General features: G+C 42.9%; 2 pseudogenes; both read left to right on the top strand.

Annotated features, from left to right (window-relative positions):
• The first annotated feature begins 322 nt into the window (after nt 1–322).
• On the top strand, nt 323–1236 carry LOC147456199 (uncharacterized; annotated as a pseudogene).
• A 7547-nt stretch (nt 1237–8783) lies between these two features.
• Nucleotides 8784–23134, top strand: LOC147456200 (pentatricopeptide repeat-containing protein At3g09040, mitochondrial-like; annotated as a pseudogene).
• The last annotated feature ends 1768 nt before the right edge of the window (nt 23135–24902 follow it).

Consider the following 24902-nt stretch of genomic DNA (forward strand, 5'->3'; position numbering starts at 1 on the left):
AGCATATGCAATAACGGGTCACAAATCACAAGGTGCAACTATAGCTGAAAAGGCCATACTCAACATCAAATAAGTTTTCGTGCTAGGATTTGCGTATGTCATGTTCTCGCGAGTCACCGAAAGAAGACACATAAGGATCCTAGAGCTTCCTACACCAGACATGTTTGAGCCTATGAGAGATTTGCTTTCAGATACTTGAATATGTACAGTGATGTAAAATTGTACTCCATTTCAAATAAAGTTTTTCCTCACTTGCAGATCATATGATGCATTTCTTAATATTGGGTCTTGTGATACAGCTTTTTAAGAAAACAACTATAACATGGCAGCCAACAAGGTCTGTACATTCTAAAATCTATGTTCCTTGAATATCAACAATACGTTTGAATGAATAGAAAACTCTTCTCACAACATGCTTATTCTTTGTCCTCACTTGCAGCTGTTTGATATGTTCAAAGTAACGCAACAAGCACTTCATCTACAACAAACAACAACGGCTCATCAAACTATCCTACCTCCGGCCAGATGAGAATGGCAAATTTAGCAGGGGAGCATCCACGTTCATACATAAAACCACGACCACACTACTCGCACGTACGTAGCTACATCAACTCAATGAAGCAAATATTGAATCAAAACAGTGACAAGCAGGTCAGGTTCGCAACTGGACTGCAGAAAGAGATACTCAACAAACTCGAGTTGCAATACGATGAAACAGCGAGAAGACTACTTGACGGAGAGAGTCTGCAATTGCTACATACGAAGACAAAGGGAATTTCATTGTTTGCCATCAAGATGTTGCACTTTTTCTTCAACATAGAGCTTGACAAACTCCTCGACCTTGACAAGAAAAATGGTGACATGATATTAAACAAAATTAGGGTCAAGATGGGACTCGAAGAAAATGAACCAATATTGACAGACGAGCATTTCACTTGGCACTTCGATCAAGAGTTATTTAACAAACGTTTTTGAGAAACAACAGACCCGTTCAAAAAAAGAAACAAAACAACAGGTAAACATTCCATCCACTCCTTAAGTATAAGAACTATTTACAACTATTTGCATTTCTAAATCAGAACACAAATAACACTTACTTATGCAGTGCAGGGATACATTGCAGACATAAAGGTCGAAATGGAGGACAGTACTCAAGCAAATTAAACACAAGAGGAGCCATCACCAGAGATACCAGCATCAAAGAGGCAGCGACAAACAAGGAAATCAACTACATAGTCTACTCGATAACCTGCACAAAAAATGGAAGGAGATACATAGGCGTGACAAAGAACTACGACGCGAGGAGAAAAGCACACACGAGAAAACCACCAAAAAAATGAGGAAAGACTTTGCAGCATACCAACCGTTCACTGACAATTTTAGGTTCGATGTTTTGCATGCGACAAGTAGCAAAAGTGTAGCTCTTTCATTAGAAAAAAAGGAGATCATAGCTCAGCAAGCAACTTCAACAAAGGGATATAATAATTTGATAGGCCATCCTACTAATTGTCAAGAATATTATTTTTTGAAGTATCACAAAAAAATATAGTACGTAATGTATATTCTTTTGTCTTATTTTCTTGCAGCGTAAGAATTCATTTTGGTAGTTTCGAGGATCTGTTTGTGCTTCGTTCTCACATTACTCTCTCTCTCAATCAATTCATTGCATTTCCAATCAATAAAATGTTATTTTAAATGCCCAATTCTAATTGTTGAGGTACATAATGTCTCTACTCGCACACTACTCTCTCTCTCTCTCTCTCTCTCTCTCTCTCTCTCATTGTATGAAGAAAACCTCAATCATTGTCAATACCAAGTTACTCTCATTCTCAGCTTCTAGATTACGACGACTTTGCACGTTTAAGATAAATGAATCATTGCCCTGACGCATCAAGGCTTTTGAGAGTTGGAGAGATTGTCTCTGGCAGTCGAATGTGCAGTAGTTTCTTCAGAGTCATTTGTTTTGATTCAGTTTTGATATACTCTTTCAAGTAGTGAAAATACTCTGCGTTTATTGAGTCAGCAAAACTCCATTGGGCAGATTTGTTTACTGATTTTCCATTAACGCCCAGAAGCATGAATCTATCGGGATCTTTCTTTCTATGCTTTGTCACATTTCTGGCGTTTGTGGTGACTTGCACCACAGTAACCACGATCACACATTTGAACAGCAGCAGCTGGAAGCGAAGAAATAATGACCAGAAAGGAACTAGAAAAGGGTACGTAGACCCTCTAGTGCGGATGCCTACAGAGCTACGCATGCATCGTAAAGGTTAAAAACGTCTATTTCACACTGCGCTTACAGCAACCGATGTTTCTTACAACCGTTGGCAATGTCGTATCATGTATTACTGGTTCAAGCACTTTACGGATCTTCCTGGTTCTGAAATGGGTGGCTTTACACGTGTTCTTCACTCTGGCAAGCCTGACTCTCTTATGGACGACCTTCCCACTTTCGTTGTTAACCCTTTGCCTGCAGGTCTCGACCAGGTAATTCATCAGTTTCCCTTTTACTTGTGAATCATCTATTTTCTTTAATGGGTAACAGGGAAGCGAAGTCTCACTATTTTTTTCAATTTTTTGGATTAGTTCTCTACCGCTCGTTTTATGTGGTAAGTTATATCAAAGGGCCATACTAGTTAAAGACCTCCAATGGTTAGTGTAATAGTCTTTTGACCTGACGCAAGTTAGGGTTGAGCTGGAGGTAGGAACCCAACCTAAGCTTGAGGTGCTTGTCGTGCTTGATGACTAAGGTGTGTGCTTGATAACTAAGGTGCTTGAGTTGCTTGTCATGCTTGATGACTAAGGTACTTAAGGTGCTTGTCATACTTAATGGGGGATAAGGTGATTGAGTCAAAAAGAGACCCTACAAACTTAATGAGGAAGGTGCTTGAGAAGCTTCCCATACATGGGGGGGTAAGGTGCTTGAGTCAAAAAGAGACCCTACAAACTTAATGAGGAAGGTTCTTGAAAAGCTTTCTATGCATGAGAGTCCCAAAGTTAGGAAAATCTTTGACTTAACTTTACACTCACCCAAAGGGCACATGGGACACATGTCAGACTCTCCCTATGCTTAACCACATGGTGTTCTTGAATGCTATTGGTTGGGCTAAAGAGGGGTCCAATGAGCTTCTAGTTCCATCTAACAAATATCTAGATATTTTCAAGCTCTCTCTCTCTAAGGTGTAAGGAGGACACTTGTCCAAAGATTATCCATGTACTTGAATGCATATTGCATGTGATTGGCTAGGGGGGAGAGGGGTCCAATGAGCTTGAAACATGTGTAAAAGCTACAACTCACCCCAAGAAAGCAAGGTGGGTGCTGGGGGGATATACACCACACACGCACTCATTTTGTGGATCATTCTCACTTGGTGAAAGTTGAGGAACTCCATCTCCCTTCTCCAAGCTTGTGAGAAGTGATAGCCTACACCAACACTCTTGGCTATGTAATGCAAATCCAACCAAGAGCCATGCTTCAATGCTTAAGCTTGTCATCTTCTCCATCTTCATTATTATGCTATTATGTATGCTAGCAAGAAGAGTGATGATAAGTGAGGAACTATTTCTTTCTCCTATGGAATGTTTCTTCTTCCTCTTCCCTATCCTCATTCCCCGCTAGCTCTCTCCACCTTCGAAGGTGTTTGAGGCCTTGGGATTGAGGCTTGGGATAGTTAATGCTTTCTACAAAGTTTATGTTAGCTTGTGATGCATGAAGCTTTCCATCTTCATTGCATCACCTAGGTCATAAGGAACAAAAGATTGTATTGTACCAAGTCTCTCGTGATGGGAGAAACTATTATACAAATGCCTATTGGAGAGGGGACCACCTCCGTATGTTGGAGAGGGGACCACCTCCGTATGAATCCGGTCCTCAACTATTGTCATGTTCTCTAAACTCTCTCTCTTGCAAAAGTATGTTCATGCCAAGTTAACTAAGTACCATGTTTATGTTGCTACCATCAATTAAGTTAACCTGCTATGCTCACAAAGTAATCTCACAAAAGTGCTTCATCCTAATTTCCTATTTCCACTACTCTCAAAGTTCATAGGCCATTTCCATTACACATTAGAGGGTCGTGCTATGAGTTCAAAGCTCATATCCTATTTTAGTAAAGAGGAAATGTGGGCGTACATCAAAGTGACGCCCAATTGCAGCTAAATCTGATTTTGGGTCCGTAGGATGGACTTAAGCGCCACATTGTTGCGCACCTTTTGGAGGTCAGTCAGATGTGAGCAATGCGGTAAATTATGTTGCAAAGAAACTTCGCGTTCAGAGCCCTTGTTCCTACTATCAACAGACATCAAGGACCGCCTCTAATTTGCTTTAAGATCTAGTCTCGGGTCTGTTAGGACCAATTCCACGATCTCCGTAAACTTTAAGCCATGGATTCTCAACATCTTGTGAAGAGAACTATCCCACAGTTCACCTGTTGCGTTGCATAATCCCCAAGCCTCACTCAATTAGAGCTGCTTCCCACCACGAGCTACAAAAAAGAACTTTCAAAGGAGCTCCAAAGCCATTCATCAAAACCATTCAAAGCCAAATCATCAAGCTTCTAAAAGACCTATTCTATCTCCCTTCAAGAGGGATTCAAACTTAGGATTCTCAACAAAGCATTCAAAGGCGGTTTTACACAATTGTGAAGGCTTCATTGAGCTTCAAGGCGGGCATTCCAAGCAATCAAAGAAGATAACTTTTTTGGGTGAAGGGTGACTTTACATTCTTGAAGAGGTACTTCACAAAATCAAAGGAATTCTCTCTCTTTCTCTCTCTCTCTCTCTCTCTCTCTCTCTCTCTCTCTCTCTCTCTTTTGAAAATTAAAATTTTGTAGATAAGCACAATAACTTGCAAATAAATCATCTCCTAAGGGGTATTTATGCCCGTGTAAAGAGGTAGAGATTGGCTAGGAGAGTCTCCTAAGCTAAGACCCCTCTATTACCGCAATGGAAGGGAAAGGGCTTAGAAAATTTAACATGGAGGGATTTCAAATTTGGCAAACCAAGTTGAAAGGGCATTTAATAAAAAAACAATTATGGGGAGTAGTCAAGCAAACGGCATTGATCCGACATCTACTGATGATGCACACATACTGACACGAGCTATGAGTGCACAAAATCAAGCCAAGAACGACCAGGCATTATGAATCATAATCACTGCACTATATGACAATTATATACACTTGTTTGATGATTATGAAACCTCATCAGCTGCATGGAAAGCACTAGAACAAAACTGTGGAGCTAGGAAAAAGAAGAGTAAAGTGAGTTTAAGAAGGATCTATACAAATTTAAAATGGAACATAACGAGATGATGTTGCAAGCTTGGTCAACCACCTTAAAAGAATGACCACACAACTAGCTTATGTAAACAATGCAGTACCAGAGGAGGACAAGATTGCACTTCTTTTAGCAGCCTTACCACCTAGCTTTGACCAAATAATGACAATCATTGAGAAGAAGGATCCAACACCAAATTTCCAAGATGTAATCAACTCTTTAATGTCCAAGGAGAAGAAGCAAGGGAGGAATGCTACTTCAGGGGAAGGAGCTTTCCCATTTAGCTCTAGTAACAACACCTGTTTTAAGTGTGACAAAGAAGGGCAGTTTGCAAAGGACTAACTAGCATCAAAGACTTGCAACATTTGTGGAAAGAAGGGTCACCGTCCCTCCAAGTGTTTCAAAAAGGATAGAGGCATCACCAGCAGAACTCTAAGGCCCAAGGTCTATTTGATAGAAGAAGACAAAGATGAAGATGAAGATGAAGGCAGCAGTAGTCTTTTAGTCTAGAACGATGTTCTCTAGCTTTTGTTTTGCCTTTCCCCTTCAGTTGTATTTGTTTGCAGATAGCTTGGATCAGCTTGGTCTCAGTTTTATACCTTTGCTTGAGGGAAGGTGTTGAGTATTTCTTGGATTAGAGATAGTTTGTCTCCTCGATTAGGGATCGTCTCCTGGATTGGAGATGTTCTTTTTGCTCCTGGATTAGAGTGTGCCAAAGATGTCAATTTCTTCAGTTTCCTCCTTGTCCAAACCTCAAGGGAGGATTGTAAGGTGTGAGCTTTGTCCTAAAGTGTGAGTCAAGGAGAGAAGAGTGGATTTATCCCACGTGCAATGGTGCAATGTTGTAGAGCTACTTAAAGCTCATTTCATGAATGAATAAACACAAGTCTACTTTGCATTACATATCTCAAGGGGAGGATTGTAAGGTGTGAGCTTTGTCCTAAAGTGTGAGTCAAGGAAAGAAGAGTGGATTTATCCCACATGCAGTGCTGCAAGGTTGTAGAGCTACTTAAAGCTCATTTCATGAATGAACAAACACAAGTCTATTTTGCATTACATATCTCTTGTTTATGGTGAGCTTGCGATGGCTTAGCAACAACTCAAGATCGTGTTTATGAGTCCAAGTTAATTGATCTTGGAACCTAATTCACTTGAGTGATAATCTAACCAACACACACTCACTTGTGTGCACGATGTTCCTCTTTCATCCACCATAGCTAGCACGATCCCAGTCCCACATGCAGTGGTGCAAGGCTGTAAAGCTACTTAAAGCTCATTTCATGAATAAATAAACACATGTCTATTTTTCATTACATCTCTCTTATTTATGGTGAGCTTCTGATGGCTTAGCAACAACTCAAGATCAAGTTTATGAGTCCAAGTTAATTGATCTTGGAACCTTATTTGCTTGAGTGATAATCTAGCCAGCAGACACTCACTTGTGTGCACAAAGTTGCTCTTTCATCCACCATAGCTAACACGATCCCATTCCCATCAAAACTAAGTCAAGTTAGTCTAAGATCCGAAGGCCCCTCAGATTTCCTAACATCACGCAGATCGCATTCATATGCAACTAGCACCTAGATAAAATTTATCATGGCACATAGAATTTCGGCTTTGATCAAGATATTGGCATGGAACACCGTCCTAGGGAGATTGAGTCTGATAGGGGTTGAACGAATGCATTGGACCGATACATCTAAGACCTAGACACAAAAACCCTATCCCTAAAACCCGTCACACTCTCCATCAAGACAGAGCACTAAGCTTTTAAGTAATGTCTTCACTTAAAGTTTATACAACAAAATCGCCTTCAAGGAGCTAAAAAAGAAAAGGCAAAACACAAGTTAAACTTTTTGTACTAAGAAAATTTTTCAAAAAATATCAAAAAAGAAGATAGTGTACGCTCTACGTGAGTGCCATAGAATAGTGGAGAGTTGGCATAGTGTCTCTCCAAAATATAAAAGAAACAAAAGTCGTGCCATGTCTCGTAGTCCATTTCCTACTACATAGTCATGGTATGATATCGAACCTAAATTTCGCTTTGATAATTTGATATTCAATTCTACGCCATCATCCATATGAATCTCTCTCGTGTAGTTTTGTATTCTCGTCCTTTCCACAACTGTAGTGGGCATATGCTGCAATCAACATGTTTAGAGAGACTACATATTCTCCGACAGAAAGCTCATTAAGAACTTTGTCTTTACTCCTTTATTGATAGCTTTTTCCACTAACCAAACGTTGGTGCCTTACCAGATGCATCCTTTTTTCACTCTACCATGTCATATGTAGAATCTTACACCGTGCAATCTCTAAGAAAGATGTCGATCTCTTGTTTCTGGCATGCGATCTTCCCAAGGACAATTGAGATCTTTTGGGATGGAATCAAGCATGTTCATTTTCTATTGCTTGCATAACTTTCTCTTCTTCGTGGCCAAAGGAGATTGTGTAAATGAAGCTCCATAAAATGAACCATCTGGAATTTCTTGCAATTTTTAGAGGTGACACATCAACAAAGTACCTTGTTTGACCTCTTAAGAAGACTGGTCCATCCTCATTGAGCTCAATTTCAAGCTTTCCTTTAGCACCTTTGTCTTGATACAAGAGTGAAGATTATCAGCGTCATAATTGGGCTAATCCCTCATATCCTAAGGCTATTAACTGCTTAGCTTTCCATCTCTCGGGTGAACTCATTCTCTTTAGTGGTTGCTAATTAGAAGCGCCATTTTCATCCTCCATAACCCCAGAAATCCCCTTACTCGTACTAAAAAGATTAGATTTCCCATCCAAAGATCAACTTCTTTTCATTGATAGAAGATTTTTTAGTTCACATGTCTTGTGAAACGGCTAATATTATTCGCACACATGGAAACAACATTAACCAATCTCTCTAACCATCATCTTTTGTATTTACAACCATACATGTGGCAATTTTCAACACATGCACAATCCCTTCCCTTCAATCTCGAAACCAACTACACAAAGCATCCATGATCCATGACATATGAAACCCTACCTCAGTAAACATTGAACAGCTCAAGGTTTTGTGGTTGATATCCTTTTGAAGAGCTAGGGTTTTTATCATCACGATCCCTCCTACCCCAGTCTCTACGTTCATCATCATCGTCAATGCCAAAATATATGTATTTTATCTATACATGCTCTTTGTGAGTCCTTCCATCAGTACATCCTTGTTGCTGTGTTTCCTTCTATATTCAAATTTCATCCTTTGTGTCTGACATGGCCTCTTTGTCTTTCTCATGTCGATCATGAGCGACAAAATGCCCGTGCTAAAATAAAGCAACACCGTTGCCATGTCCATCCCTGTGTGATCAATGGTATTCATGGAGGCGACGTGGAAAATCCTACGGCCTCATAGGCCTACCAAGAAAACATGCTAGCCATTTTCAACACAGGTAATTACTGAAGCAAAGTGAAATGGCTGTGCTGGTAGCAAGTTGTTGTTGAGTGGCCACAAGAGACCAGAAAAGTCCTGTGGCATGGACTTGTTATGTTAGTAATTTTTCAGGGATCCCTCGAGATGATGCAATAGCAAGCCAAGTCCAAGGCACCCACACTTCAAGCATAGGGTTTCCGGGGAACCCTTATGGATGGATAACTGCGGCAATCCCTCTTGGTTTCATGAAAAGCTCAAAAGTCGAGGGTTCTTAGCAGAGCCATGTCATGGTTCTCTTTCGACTACCGAAATTGACTCTTTTGTTGCTTCACTCAGGGTTTGTACACAAAAGAAAGACCTTGCGGAGGGCACCTGTATACACCATGATATTGTGAAAAAGGGCTTGCCCGAGAAGAAGTGCTCAGATGCTTTGGTGACCTTGTATGCAAAATGTGGTGAGCTTGAAGAGGCTACAGTGCTACTTGACATGGAACAGAGCAAAGATGTCCTTACCTGAACTGTATTGATAGGAGGCTAAAATGCTTTAGAGTGTCTTGAGCAGATGAAGCTCAGGGGGTTCACTATGTGCAAAACTACCATATCACGTGCGTTCAAGATGTGTTTGTAAAATCCCTTATCTGTGAATTTTGTTAGGAATATATTGTACCCTTTTCTTTTAAAATCTGTAAGTTTTTTTCAAATTTGAAAAAATAATTCCCTTCTGTATATATATTTTTGTAAGTTTCAAGAACTTTAAATACCCTTCTGTTGAACTCACGTGATAGGTTACATTTTTATTAGGTGACCACCCCGGGAGATGAAGCATGAGGGTGTCCTTCAATGCAGTAGCATACATTTGTGTCTTAAAAGGTTGTGCCATGATAAGAGATGTTGATAAGGGGAAACAAATGCATGATGAGATTGCAAGGCAGGGGCTGATTGAGGACAACACTACGCTGGGCAGTGCTCTTGTGGACATGTATGCGAAATGTGGAGCCATGCCAAAGACACAGCAGGTACTCGAGGCACTTCCTTCTTGGGATGTTGTCTCTTGGAGTGCATTGATTGCAGGATATGCACAAGAAGGTCAACCTGAGCAAGCAATCAATTTCCTTGAGCAAATGCAACATGAGGGTATCCTTTCAGATGCAGTTACATATATATGCGTTGTGGACGGGATGGAAAGACACAGAACGCGTCTTTAATGACCTGACACACACTCTTGGGAAGATACACACACACTATGGGGCACCACTCGGCTTACACAATACACCTGGCCGAGGCAGGGAACACACCTATGGAGTGAGAGGAGAGAGACTATCCACTTGCCCACTACACACAGAGACAGACACACACACACACACCCAAAAAACTCAGCTCAAAAGAGGAGAATTTCTGATTTTTAGATACAATTCAGCTTGGGCCAACACCAATGGGGCAAATACCTCACACAATATGGGTAAAATATGCCAGATACAATCACAAATTGGAGCAGAAGCTTCGCTCATAGGAGAAATTTACACAGCCAAAACAGCAAAAAAATAGGGAGGAATTTGCAAAATGGATAGCACCATCGCGTCCGGAACAACCCAAAACCCCAGTCTACAATGTCAAAGTGCTCAAATCCGACCTCGGATGAGCAGTTTACTGCCAAAACAGGCTCCAAAAACCCCAAAAACAAAGTTGCGGTTGTCCCTCCTCTTCTCTCCACTCTTTTTCTGGTCATCTCTCCGGTTTTTGAGTTCCCACACTTAGTTTTTTTACTTGGGCACCCTTGGCCTTTTAGATGACCTCAAACGGCAGGCCAAAAAGTGGCCTCGCAGTGCATAGTTGTCACCCTGCTGCATCCATACGCACACCTGGCACTCGACATTTTTCAATAATGCATCCCGCCACCACGTGAAGTGGCCCCAAAATATAGTCCTCATGATGACCTTTCTGCATAATTATCACAAGAAAACACCCACGTTGTGTCCGTACTTCTCCACGTGCAAGTATCGACCCCATTCGACCTCCTAACGCCACGAGATGCCATTTGACGCACCTGCTTATCTCATGTCGTCGGCCCGCGGATAGCTTTCTCGAGAATTTTTACACGCCAGAAACTCTCATTATTATGGGAAAAACACACTGGTACTGGTGATAGTGAAAAACGATGCACTATGTACATGTTGTGCTACTTGTACACATGTGGGCCCCACGTAACCACCTGGCTCTGGAAAATGGGCAATCCTTTATTTGATGCACCATGCATGGGTATGTACATATGCGCAATCCCTTGCTCCAAAAAACTCCTAATAGAATTTGCCCATCCCCTAGCTTGCTAGATCATTCATGATCAACAGCAGCAAAAAGCGATATTAGACTCGCCGCATCACAGGTCTCCTCATCTCTCACAGACCTTACTTGTTCTGCAGACAGCTCATCTTGCTCCACCATCATTAACCTGGCATGATATAGTTTAAGACGCAATCCAATTACCCTTGACTTATGTAAAATCCCATCCAGGTTAGCCAGCTGATATGTACCACTCGGAAAACACTCCACTACCTTGAAAGGGCCTTCCCACTTAATTTGAAACTTCTTTTGGAAGGTGTTGTCGAGCTTACTGTTGTACCGCAAAACCAAGTCATGCTTCTTGATACCTTACTTTTGACCTTTTCATTTATCTTTTCCAAAGCCTTATCCTGCATCTGCCCATAATGTTCCAATGCGCTCATCCTATCCAGCTGAACCTCTTGTAACTGTAAGAGCCTCTCTTTGAATGCATCACTAGACTGCCTAAGCAACTTTTCTAACATCTTTACTGCAAGCAACTCTACTTCCACAGGCAATAGTGCTTCCTTTCCATACACCAAATGAAATGGAGTAAACCATGTACCTGTCTTCACTGAAGTACGGTAAGCCCATAACGCACTAGGCAATTCCAAATCCCAATTCTTTCGTTGGTGCTCTATCACTTTCGAAAGAATTTGTACCAACTCACCATTGAACCTTTCATTTATGCCATTACACTGCGGATAATAAGGAGTGGTATGTTGATGCCTAATCTTCATCTTCGCGGATAAAAAGTCTAGCAGTTTAGCTCTAAATCCTGGCCCCTTATCCGAAAGTAGCTCTAGTGACACCCCAAACTTGCAACATATTTCATCATACACAAATTTTGTCACATCCTTTGCAGTGATCTGTTTTACTGCTATAGCCTCTGCCCATCTAGAGAGATAGTCTACTGCAGTCAAAATAAAGCTTTTGCCCTTGATTGTGATAGGTAACGGGCCTATTGCATCAATCCCCCACTTTTCAAACACATCAAATGCCATGATGGTCTTTCGTAGCTCTGGCTTCAACACTCTCTTCCCAAATGCTTGCCACCTATTGCAAGACCTACACCAATGGTGAACATCCTTGTGCAGACTAGGCCATACTTACCCCTCTTGCAAGATCTTATGCAAGGTGACCTTTAGAGAAAAATGTCCGCCACATGCGCCTTCATGATTCTCTTGCAACACTCTATACAGCTCCTCCCGCCAAGGTACACGTCTCAACACAAGATCAGCCCCTTTCATGTACAAGACATCACCAATCAATTTGTACCTGTATGCTCTACGCACAAAACCATACTTCTTAGACTTCTGAATGTCCTTCGGAATGATTCCTGTTAGCAAAAACTCCTTCTCTTGAGCCAAACTTTCCCGGCCATGATAAAGAGGTAAATTGGTCCTCAACACAAATGGCTCCCCAATCATGCTTTGAGCTGCTTCATGTGCCTCTCCATTTAGAGAACGTTCAATGTGTCTGATGCTCCATACTTCAAACTTTTTAACAGGCCTTTAATTTTGAAACACATTTCCTTCAATGAGGTGTTCTTGCTCTTCCACACACCTAGCACTTGCTTCACAACTAACAAGGCATCACCTTTTATGCTCAACCTTCTAACCCCATGCTTCAAACAAATGTGTAATCTGGCTTCCAACGTAGCATATTCAGACTCATTGTTACTATGAGCATCCAATTTGAACCCTCTCTTGCATACTAGCTTTCCCTCTGGATCATAAAGTGTTGTACCCCCTGAAGCCGCATCATGGCTCTTCCTGTATGAGCCATCAAAGAACAAAACATGTGCATTGCTGATCTGTGGCACTTCTTCAACTACCCTTCTCACCATCTCTTCCTTAACAAGGAGGGGATTCTCCTTGTAAGTCAACAAATCAGCTAGGGTAGCTCTTGTACTGTCTTCCACTAAAAAAGAGAACTCAAACTCTTGCAACTCAATTACCCATTTCTTCACCACATTTGACATGTTAGTGCCATTAATTAGCTGTGGCAAAAAGGCGTAACTCGTCAAGAAAACAAAAGGTCGTGGTAGCAAGTAATGAAGAAATCGTCGACAAGCAAATATCACACTGGCCATCACTAGCTCTACTTCCGAGAATTTTCTCTCTGCTACCAACTTCACTCGGCTTGCACAATACACTAGCTTCATATAATGGCTGCCCTTCCCCTTTTGCAATACATGGCTCCAATGGCATTATCCCCTACTGATGGATTTACATAATACACTTGCTCCCAATCAGGAGCTTGCATGGCTGACAACCCCCCTAACACCTCTTGAAACACTTCTTCACACTTGTCATCCCATTGCAATGGATCATGCTTTGCCACTTGTTGTAATGGATAAAGGTGCTGTGAAGACAATGGAATAAACCGTGCCATGTACTTCACTTTGTGTATAAAGGTTGCCAATTGCTTTGTACTTGTAGGTGATGGAAGAAGAATAATAGACTTAACATTGTCTGGATCAGCCTCAATGCCATTTTCTGACACCATATGGCCCAATAACTTCACCCTTGGCTATGCTAGATGAAATTCCTTTGGATTTAGTTGTCCTCCACATTCATCATATCGAGCTAATACCATCTACAACTTCTCATGGTGTTCAGGCCTACGGCTGTAGACACAGAAGTCGTCCATAAAAGCCTTACCACAACTACCAATGAATGGTTCCAATACCCAATTTGCTCTCTCTTGATAGAAAGTTGGTCCATTTGACAATCCAAACGGCAATACTGTGTAGCAATAGCAGCCCCATGGTGTAATAAAAGTTGTCTTTGTTCGGTCTTTAAGAGCAATCTTCAATTGAAAATAGCCTGAAAAACCATCACACACACTGTACCTCTCATAACCTGCCACTGAATCCAAGATCTGATCGATGAATGGAAGAGGATATGGGTTCTTCTTAGTGGCTACGTTTAAGGGTTTAAAATCTACACAAATCCTCCACTTCCCATCCTTTTTTGGGCTGACTACTACTGGACTCACCCATTCTGTGGTTTCCACTAGAACTATGAATCATGCCTTCAATAACTTGTCCACCTCTTCCCGCAAGGCTGCCATTTGCTCTTGACCCATCCTTCTAAACCTTTGTCGCACTGGCTTAGCACCTTCTTTCAGCTCTATATGCATCTCTTCGCCCTTGAACCCTCTGATCTCTTCATATGAAGTATTGAACAAATCAGGAAAACTAGCCAGCGTGTGCAAATATATCTCCTTCTCCATAGCTGAGAGGTCTCCACTGATCATTTGTGTCATCAATTCCTGCTTCTTTGACAACTCAACCTTGGTTTGCATCAGTCCTTCAATCACTTCATAAGGCCCTTCACTTTCATCTTCAACCTCATTTGCAAATGCGACTACACCAGACTCCTGGATTCCTTTGTCCATCAAAAGAAATGCAACATCAACATCCTCATCACTGTTGGTAGTACTATCACTATCCTCATCGATCACTGTGGAATAGTCGTCATCACTCGACTCATCCTCATCTTCATAGAGCTCCTCCAATCGTTTCCTTGTGTCCATATTATATAGCTTCTTGGCACCTCTCTTTCCATAGAGGCTAATCGTACCACGTCTCCAATCTTGCACAACTCCCACTGCACGTAACCATGGTCTACCCAGTATAATAGGATATGCTCCCAACCCTATTGGCATCACATGAAAATCAACCACTGCCTTTGCATCATACGCCTCCACTTCTAAGCTCTTTACAACACCCAAACATTTTACTTTCTAATGGTTTGCCAATCTAATCCAAAAGCCTGACACCCCAATCACTGTAAGATCCATCTTCTCAACACATGAGTGTGTTATGACACATATTTGGACTCCACTATCCACATAACCTTGTCCTAGATTTTTTCATTTGTGCCACACATCTACTATTGGACAAATGTCTGGTATCTCATCCATTACCAACACCTTTACTGAACCTCTCTCTGGCTCTTTCTCCATTGGGTTAACCATCCTCTTCCACTGTCGCTTTAGCTTAGGCACCATCTCTATAAGCTGCCAAAAGGTAACATCGGCTTTCCTGCTTTGTCAAATCCTCCTTCAAGTCATAGCTTAATTGCCCATCCCCTAGTGGAAAATCTGAAACATGAAACTTGCGACGAGCCCTCCTTTTCCTCTTAGCCTTGACATCCTCGCCTTCATGGCTCTTTCCCTTCTTACTAGGACCTGGGGCACTTCTTCCTTCTTTTTTCTTTGTGGTCGTCTTCCCAATAGGCATCACTAATGTATCCTCTAGCTTTGATGCCTTCTCCAAGGTGACTACACTTAGCACTTTTGTCTTTCCCTTTTCCTCCTGGGTTAATCCACTGGTTCCTTCTTCTCCCTTAATTTCAATGCCATAGTCATTTGACCTAGTTAGCACCTATCTTGGCAATGGATACATGTCTCCCCCCATCCTTGGTGGCTTATCACATTGCGGGCTGATGTGGCCCAACTCTCCACAATTATAACATGTGGGCGTCTGCCACGAGAACCTACCATTACTTTGTCCAACACCATTCCTATGTCTTTCTTCACCTCCAGCTGATTTGCAAACCTCCCTCTACCTCGATTATTTCCCACTTGACCTAGCATGTTTAGGCTAAGATTCTTCATTAAATCTACCACTTGTCTCATGTCTTGCCTTAGCCCATCATCTTGCACTGCTGTAGTGACCACTGTTGGCATAACCTGAGGAGTAAAAGCAACCACTGGTTCATGATGAACCCCTGGCATGCGACCTTGCGAAGAATCCATAGGCTGAAATTCAGACCTCATGGACGAAGACTCCACTCCTAACTGGCTCATTTTCCTCAGCTTCCACTCTTTGTTCCTTGCCACCTCCAATGCATCTTCATATGTCCTAGGCTTCTTTAGCTCCGCTCTCCAACGTATATTCTCCCAAAGACCAGCCAAGAACCTGTTCATGTCACGTGGAGGTACCTGTGGTGCTAAGGCCTTACATATCCGCTCCCATGCCAATGAAAACTTACGTATGTACGCATCTGCTGGCTCACCTTCCTTTTGCACTAAAGCTTGTAAAGTTCTTGCCACACTTTGTCAGGATCTTCTATCTGAAGGAGATCGGGGAGCACCACAGACGGAGAGTGAGCAAGAGAAGGAGACACACGACACACAGATATGGGTGGGGAGACTCAATGAGTGAGCAGCCCCCTATACACGTATGCTATGTATAAGGTATACAAGTCAATGGGCGCCCAGACTCTGGGCGGCCGGGCAAGGCACAGACACCTATACCCCAACAACCTCCCACTTAAAGGCGACTGTGCCTTTAAGCAAGAGAACCTACTCTAAAGACTACAAAAGGCGAGAGAAAACCGCTCTCAACCGATGCCCACTGGCTGGCTGTGATCGTGTGCATCCAGCTGTCCTGCTCCCATGTAAGTCCATACACCACCAGACGTACCGCACACGTACTGCAAGTATGTATGCAATACCTGCATATCTCCCTCGTGCACTATGCCATCATCAGTCAACAAACGACTGACAACCCCAACTGCAAATGCTCCCACTGCAGCTGCGATATCCGGTCTCAAGATCAGCATCTCATACATGAGACCACCGAATGCCGATGCAATGCTAGCGGGCCCTGCTAGCTCTACAGAGCATGCATCAACATATATATCCCTGGCAATAGGCATCTCTGACTGACAAGGCGTGTCAGCCACATGCATCTCCTGACTGTCCGCAAAAGACGCATCAACCTGTCGTGCAACCTCAGAGAAAACTAGTTGCTCTAGGTGTCTGCTGGAAGACATATCCTGCAAAACTATATCCCCATGCTCACTGTCGAGCATAGAAAGGAATGACTGCATAATCGCTGACATCTCAGCCTCCTCTGCAATCATCCACTGCAAACATGACCACTCAATCTGCTGTGACTCACTACAGCTCTCATACTCTAACTCCGTATGCATAGACTCTTGTACAACGTCCTTCTGTTGTGACTCACTAGAGCAAGACCGCTCTACCTGTCTATCCTGCATAGAAGTATCTCGCACAACTGACTCTCTGCTTTGCTCAGTCACTAGCAAAGCATGCATGTCTGACTCTGTCACCTCTCTATGTGACTGCTCAAGTCGTGCCCCAACTGTGTGCACAACGAGCTCACTACTCTGCACTCCATGCAAAGCATCCTGCAACCCATGAGCAAAAGAGACTCGCCTGCTCTCTCGCTCTCTACTTGGCTGCATGATCACAGAGACAACACCGTCTCTCTCGTGATCCACATGCAATGGGTAACCTGTACCACTCCTGGCACCTCTCGCAATCACTAGCGAACCCAAATGCATCACAAAATCTCGCTCTCGAAGCGAAATCTGACATCCACAATCTCTAAGCTGACCAATCGAGATCAAACTCACTGTCAAATCTGGCACATAGCGCACATGTCGTAACAAGTAAGATGCACCACTCGGTAATGACAGTCTCACATCTCCTGCACCTGCTATCGCATGCACCGATCCATCGGTCAAACGTACACTGCCAAGCATCCCGCTAGAATAGCTACAAAACCATTCACGATGGGGCGTGACATGAAACATAGCATCTGCGTCTAGCAACCACTGCGAAGGGAGTGCACTATCCACATGTATAGCATTTCGAGCATAGCTCGAGGTAAAAGTGACATCCCCGTCACTAGTATACTCCGACACTACATGTGCCTCAACTGTCAAAGCAACTGAGTCCATGGCATCACTACATACATCTCTGAGATTGCCATGTCTCCTACGATGTCGCATACGACGAAAACAGCGCCGTCTAACGTGTCCAGAATGACCACAATACCAACATGTCACCTGTTGGCGTGCTCGTGAATGTACATGTCTCACACGAGTCCGTGATGACTTATATCTATCATACATTTCATGTAATCTGCGCCAAAGTGCTCTCGAAGTAGCCTCATACATAACAAGAGCATATACAGATTCCACAAGGTGCAAAGAGAGTGTAAATAGTGCCATCTCCTCTAGATCCTGCCACTGATCGTCAGACATGTTTGAAGGTCTACCTACATCACCACTCAATGGTCGATGCAACCCTCGCTTTGTCAATGCATCAAGCATACACTCTCTCCATGCCGCAAAGTCTGACCCATCAAACACGCGCATCTGTGAGAGGTCACAATCTGATCGATCACCTGTCTCTGCCATGAGCACAAGTAGCAAGCTAGATAGAAAAACCACCTCACCAACAACACCTGGAAACTGTCTACCAATATGGCCAGAAACACAATGTAAAACCTGTGAGACACACTCCAAAATAGAGCTCCCGCAATGTCAATACAAGCCTCGCCTGCTCTAGTATCACACTGCAATCAAACGCACTACTTACAAGACGCATTCATGACGACCATAACCTTGTGCATAATCTTCACCGAATCAGCCCTGAAATTCAGCCCAAAATCACAAAATTCTCAGCCCTCTTGCATGGCCAAAAACAGTCCGTAATTCAGCCCCACACTACCAACCGTAGCGCATAAAGAATCAGCCCAAAACTTCTCCAAGAAGTTATGACTTGTTCGGTCTAAAGATCACCTGCACACACGCCGTCATAAAGCATACATCTGTGAGCTAATCACCAAGCCCACATTGTGCGGTATCGATGCATACACGCACAAATCTCCCACCTGCAGAGAACACCGCACGCAAATGCTGAGTGCAACCCGCAATCTCGACCTAGATCGCATAAATGATACGCATAAAACTTCTAGGAAAATTTCACCAGAGTTTCGTCAGTAAAACGGCCACAAAACCAGTAACCAAACTGACTGTACACTCAAAACCATGAGCAACCAAAGCGCATCAAACCGCACTCCAAATGCATGCACCAATCTCCACACTTTGCATACATCATTGCAAACACCTGCAAATCTAGTACACAAATATCTTCTCTACCTGTGACTGCCAAAAAACATGCTCGAGGCATACATTGCTGAGCTCAAAATGCAATCCCATTAGTCTCCCTGAGCATCAAACCACATAAGACATACATCGTATCCTCCCACCTGTGAGGAAACTTGCAGCAAATATCACTCTCACATCTGAGAGCAAACCATGTGTGAAATCCTCGACACACAATAAACAACTGCTGCTGCAAAAAATTCAGCGTTTAGAATTTTAAAATTCTGATATAACGAGTGCGTCCGGAGCGTGCCAAAACCCCAAGGTAGACTCCTGGATCACATGTATCTGAGTCCGGGTGTGAAAGCTATGCCAAAAACCTCCGTTTCGACCCAAAAACGCAGCATAAACTGCCAAAAGAGGGCTGAAAAATGCAGCTCCTCAACCGTAGCTCGAATGAAGTTTTTGATGGCTCGAATGGCTTCGAAAGGGGAGTAAAACGCCAGTATGCCAGGTGGAAACACTCTCGGAAAGCTGAATTTGCCGATGCCAAAGTCGAAACCCTGTTTGCACTCTTGAAAGTACGTGCGCGCAGAGTCCGGACGCGATTTCAGGAATGAAACTGGCTCTCCGCTGTCGTCATGACTGTGCACACACGTGCTCCCTCCGCACCTACGCTCTGATACCAATTGAAGGGGATCGAGGAGCACCACAGACGGAGAGTGAGCGAGAGAAGGAGACACACGACACACAGATATGGGTGGGGAGACTCAATGAGTGAGCAGCCCCCTATACACTTATGCTATGTATAAGGTATACAAGTCAGTGGGTGCCCAGACTCTGGGCGGCCGGGCAAGGCACAAACGCCTATACCCCAACACTATCTTCACAAACTCCACTTCCAACTCATGCCGTAGATTGTCCCAACTCAACCTTACGGGTGGATCAACCCCACGCAACTCCTCTTCAAATGCTTTGGACCAAACTCGTGCATCACTCTGCAAACAGATTTGGAGATCATGAATCTGGTTGCTAATGCAGGCAACCTCCATCTTTTCCAAAAAGTCTTCCACATCTTCATCACTTCTTCCATGAAACTCTAGATAAGAGAAAGCCATGGCTACCCAAGTTTCTATGCTTTGAGAACCCCTTCGAACACACGTGCAAGAACCCAAAACTTTTGACTGACTCAATCCCCAGAAACTTCAATGGAGCTTGTCTTTAGATAAGGACAAACACATGCACATCAAATGAGTTTTCATAGTTAATCATCCGAATTACAACAGGCAAACACTAAATTCCAGGATCTCTCGTAACCTTCTTGGCCCGAACATAAAGACTATGCGCTGCTGGAAAAAAATCTTCCTGGACACATGAATATTTATCTGGATTCTTTGAGTTAAATGAAAAGGAGTGAATTGAGGGCCATTTTGATCATCCATTAAAGTCAACGTGCAGCTCCCAAGAAAGAACACCTATCTTATCCTCTGATTTTGTCAAAATTTCAGCAACATAACAGCATAAATGGCTCAAAAGACCAAAAAACTAGCCATCATAAGTTGGAAAAATTTTGACAGAGCTTCCCTAGAAATAGAGCAGTGTGAACCCAAAATATAGATTGTATATGTATGCATAAACTGCCAACAATAGAACCCGAGCATCAAATAGGACTCACTAGTACATAACCTATGGCGAGGTCACGAAAAGGGTGCTCCAGCTACCTGTATCATTAAAAGGATCTCCACATTTGAGAATCCCCCAGCTTAATAAAACCTCACGCTATCGACCCTCACACGAAGGCTTATACAAATCTCATATAGTCAAGTCTCAAAAATGACTATCTTCCAGACCAAGTCTCAGAAATGGCTGGGACTGCCAAATAAAACCAAGTATGGCTCCACAAAGGTGTACAATGGCAGTTTCCACAAGTAACGTACAATCCAGCAGACAATGCGCTCAAACAGGCGCCAAATGATGCATACCCACAACAACTGCAAGTGACACCACTGCTAGTATATCACTATACTCCAGCCACATGTACCTGTGTGAATCACCTATACCTATACCTGTCCTGTAACCTGTAATCTACAACCTGTAATCCCGAAGCTGAAGGTACTCGAAGAAGATCCTCCGTGGGGGCGCCAAAAGAATGTGGGTGGGATGGAAACACACAGAACGCCTCTATAATAACTCGACACACACTCTTGGGAAGATACACACACACACTATGGGGCACCACTCGGCTTACACAATCTACCTGGTCGAGGCAGGGAACACACCGATGGAGTGAGAGGAGAGAGACTATCCACTTGCCCACTCCACACACAGACACACACACACACACACCCAAAAAACTCAGCTCAAAAGAGGAGAATTTCTGATGTTTAGATACAATTCAGCTTGGGCCAATACCAATGGGGCAAATAGCTCACACAATATGGGTAAAATATGTCAGATACAATCACAAATTGGAGCAGAAGCTTCGCTCATAGAAGAAACTTACACAGCCAAAACAGCAAAAAAACAGGGAGTAATTTGGCAAAATAGATAGCACCATCGCGTCCGGAACGGCCCAAAACCCTAGTCTACAATGTCAAAGTGCTCAAATCCGACCTCGGATGAGCAGTTTACTGCCAAAACAGGCTCCAAAAACCCCAAAAACACAGTTGCAGTTGTTCCTCCTCTTCTCTCCACTCTTTTTCTGGTCTTCTCTCCGGTTTTTCGGTTCCCACACTTAGCTTTTTTACTTGGGCACCCTTGGCCTTTTAGATGACCTCAAACAGACCCCGAAATGGCCAAAAAGTGGCCTCGCAGTGCATAGTTGTCACCCTGCTGCATCCATACACACACTTGGCACTCGACTTTTTTCCATAATGCATTCTGCCACCACGTGAAGTGGCCCCAAAATATAGTCCTCATGATGACCTTTATGCATAATTATCACAAGAAAACACCTATATTGTGTCCGTACTTCTCCACGTGCAAGTATTGACCCCATTCGACCTCCTAACGCCACTAGATGCCATCTGACGCACATGCTTATCTCATGTCATCGGCCCGCGGATAGCTTCCTCGAGAAGTTTTACGCGCCACCAACTCCTCATTATTATGGAAAAAACACACTGGTACTAGTGATAGTGAAAAACGATGCACTATGTACATGTTGTACTACCTGTACACATGTGGGCCCCACGTAACCACCTGGCTCTGAAAAATGGGCAATCCTTTATTTAATGCACCATGCATGGGTATGTACATATGCGTAATCCCTTGCTCCAAAAACTCCTGACAGCGCCTTAAAAGCGTGTGCCACAACCAGAGTTGCTGAAAGGGGAAAACAAATTCATGGTGAGATTGCCAGGCAGGGGTTGTTACGGAACAACATTTTACTAGGTAATGCGCTTGTGGACATGTATGCCACGCGCAACAATGTTTCAAACACACGATGGGTGCTTGAAGGACTTCCTGCTCAGGATGTTGTCACTTGGTATGGAGTGAATGCAGGATATGCACACAAAGGTAAAGTTGAGCAGGCACTGAATTGCCTTAAATAGATGCAACTTGAAGGCATCAATGACATATATTTGCACCTTGAAAGCTTGTGCAGCAAAAAAAAAGTCTAACAAGGGAAGAAAAATTGAAGAGGAGAGGGGTTTGTTGTGTAACAATATTGTGTTGGGTAATGCCCTTGTGGACATGTATGCCAAGTGCAGCAATATCTCAGAGGCTCAATGTGTTAGTCTCTTGGAGTGCATAGATTGTAGGATATGCACAAGAAGGTGAAGCTGAACAAGCACTAAACTGCTTCCAAGTGATGCAACGTGAGGGTATCCTGCCAAATGCAGTGGCATGCTCTTGTGTGCTTAAAGTTTGCCAGTCACCGCTGTCTAGTAGAAGAAGGCCAAGCAGTTTTTGTGAGTATGAGCAAGAAGTATGGTATGAAGCAAGTCTAGAGTGTTACATTTGCATGATTGACCTATTTAGTCGTGCAGGGCATCTAGAAAAGGCAGTAAGACTTATCCAAGGTATGCCATCTTCTGCTATTTGGCATGCTTTATTGAGTGCTTGTCTGAGATGGGCAGACGTTAATGTTGGGGGAGGGGTCATTGAACAGGCAATAAAGTTGGACGAAAGTGTTGAGTCAGCGTACATTCTCATGGCAAATTTTTATGCAGAAGCTGGTATGAATTAGAAAGGGAAAAGCGTAGAAGTCATGAGAATTAGGAGCACGGCATGGAAGTCTGAAGAAGCCAAAGCATAGTTAGTTTATGGACTCAAGCAGCGTTATCTGTGAGTTTCCTGTTGGGAAGGACCCGGAATACAAAACATGCTGAAAGGAATTGATTTGAGGCCAAGTTAGAAGTAGACTTTTAATCAATTGTTACAACAAAGGCATTCTCCAAGTTTGCATTAAATGTCATAAAACATTGTTATGCTATCTAGTCTAGATCATGCCCCTGCAACTTGTACATAATACACAGAAATGGGGGAGGCCATGAAAGTAAGCGACATTTGGTTCTTGGTAAAAGCTCGAATTGACGTTCATTACTTGCTGGATTTGTATAAAGCAATGTCAGGCAAACACTAAATCCTTCCAAGTTGGAGTGACCTATGTATTTGCCTCAAAATGTAGGTGGCAGGATCAGAGCTGCTGACAGGGAAAAATGCTTTCTACAACAAGATTGCAAGGCAGTTGTTGTGGACAAACTCCTTTTAGCAATTGCCAAGCGTGACGATATTTCAGAGGCACGATGGGACACTTGAATAATTCCCATCTTGGAAGGTCGTCTCTTGTGATGATGTACTCACTTATTAGTAGGCACTGAATTGGCTTGAAATTTACTTGAAATGAGGACAGAGGCTTACTTTCAAATGCACTGACATATATATTTTCTCCTTCAAACTTCCTGGGGAAAACAAATTTAAGAAGAGAGTGCATCTCAGGTCGGCATTAACAAAGGAAAGACTGGTGATCTACACAATGTTAAAGACAGGAAGTGTAAGGCTGACTCAACTTTTAATCATGCGAGACATTAATTGAGTATTACAAGCATGATAGCGGATCTTGAATTGCCAAGGCACAAGCCAAGCCTCCAGCACGCACATCTAATCGTTCATAACATTGCATACTGCTGGAAGTGCTCTATTATGCAGAGTATTGCTGGGTCTTGATGTCTAAAGGAACAGGCATGTTACCTTGTTAGAACTGGGCTTTGCTCCTCATATCATGTCATAATGTGCAATTGAAGGATAGAGACAGGACAATTGAGCAAAGTGTAATAGAGATAAGAATAAATCCATAACAGTATTGTCAACAGATAAGAACCTACTGGCAGGAGGCCGCCAGCTACCTTTATATAGGCAAAGAAGCGCATGTCTGGTAAAACAAAAGCTCGATGCCAAAAACATTTGTTGATATGGTTTAGTTTTGATAATGTGTTGTTGCAAGTTAAAAATAATATGTTCGTATACAATAGACTGTAATGTAGATAAACGAAGAAATTAACTAGAACTACGGACTTGGTCATTGAGTAGGCATCTTGTTTGAGTGTCCAAGGCAGAGAATGTTGTTTTGTAAAGCTACCAACCATCTGAGTAGTTAAACTTTTCGTCGTGCAATGAGAAAATGACACAAACTACAAGCCATATATAGTGCACGTCATACAAAAAGTGCCGTACAACAGTATGATGGAGGTTGACATTGTCCCCCCCAAAAAATTATAAGAAACGAAAGGCACACCTTGCCTCGTAGTCTAGTTGTGTCGTCCAAGAAAACGCATAGACATGGAGATTTGGATACACATAACAAACCTTTACGAATTGTTGATGTAGGGTTATGTCCATTGATTTGTAGATCCTCTCGTTGCAACTATACTCATTGTAGCCACTCTTCGAAGTTGTGTGCAGTCAATCTTTCAATCTTTCCTTGAATTGTTTATCTTACTTTTGCTAGATAGTGTAGTGTCACGTGCACATGGCTATGTGTGCCATGTGGACATGCTTCATCGACTTCTAGAGCTAGTTTTCCC

This window comes from Adiantum capillus-veneris, chromosome 6 (genome assembly GCF_014529385.1).
Source record: "Adiantum capillus-veneris isolate H3 chromosome 6, ASM1452938v2, whole genome shotgun sequence".
NCBI classification, from domain to species: domain Eukaryota; kingdom Viridiplantae; phylum Streptophyta; class Polypodiopsida; order Polypodiales; family Pteridaceae; genus Adiantum; species Adiantum capillus-veneris.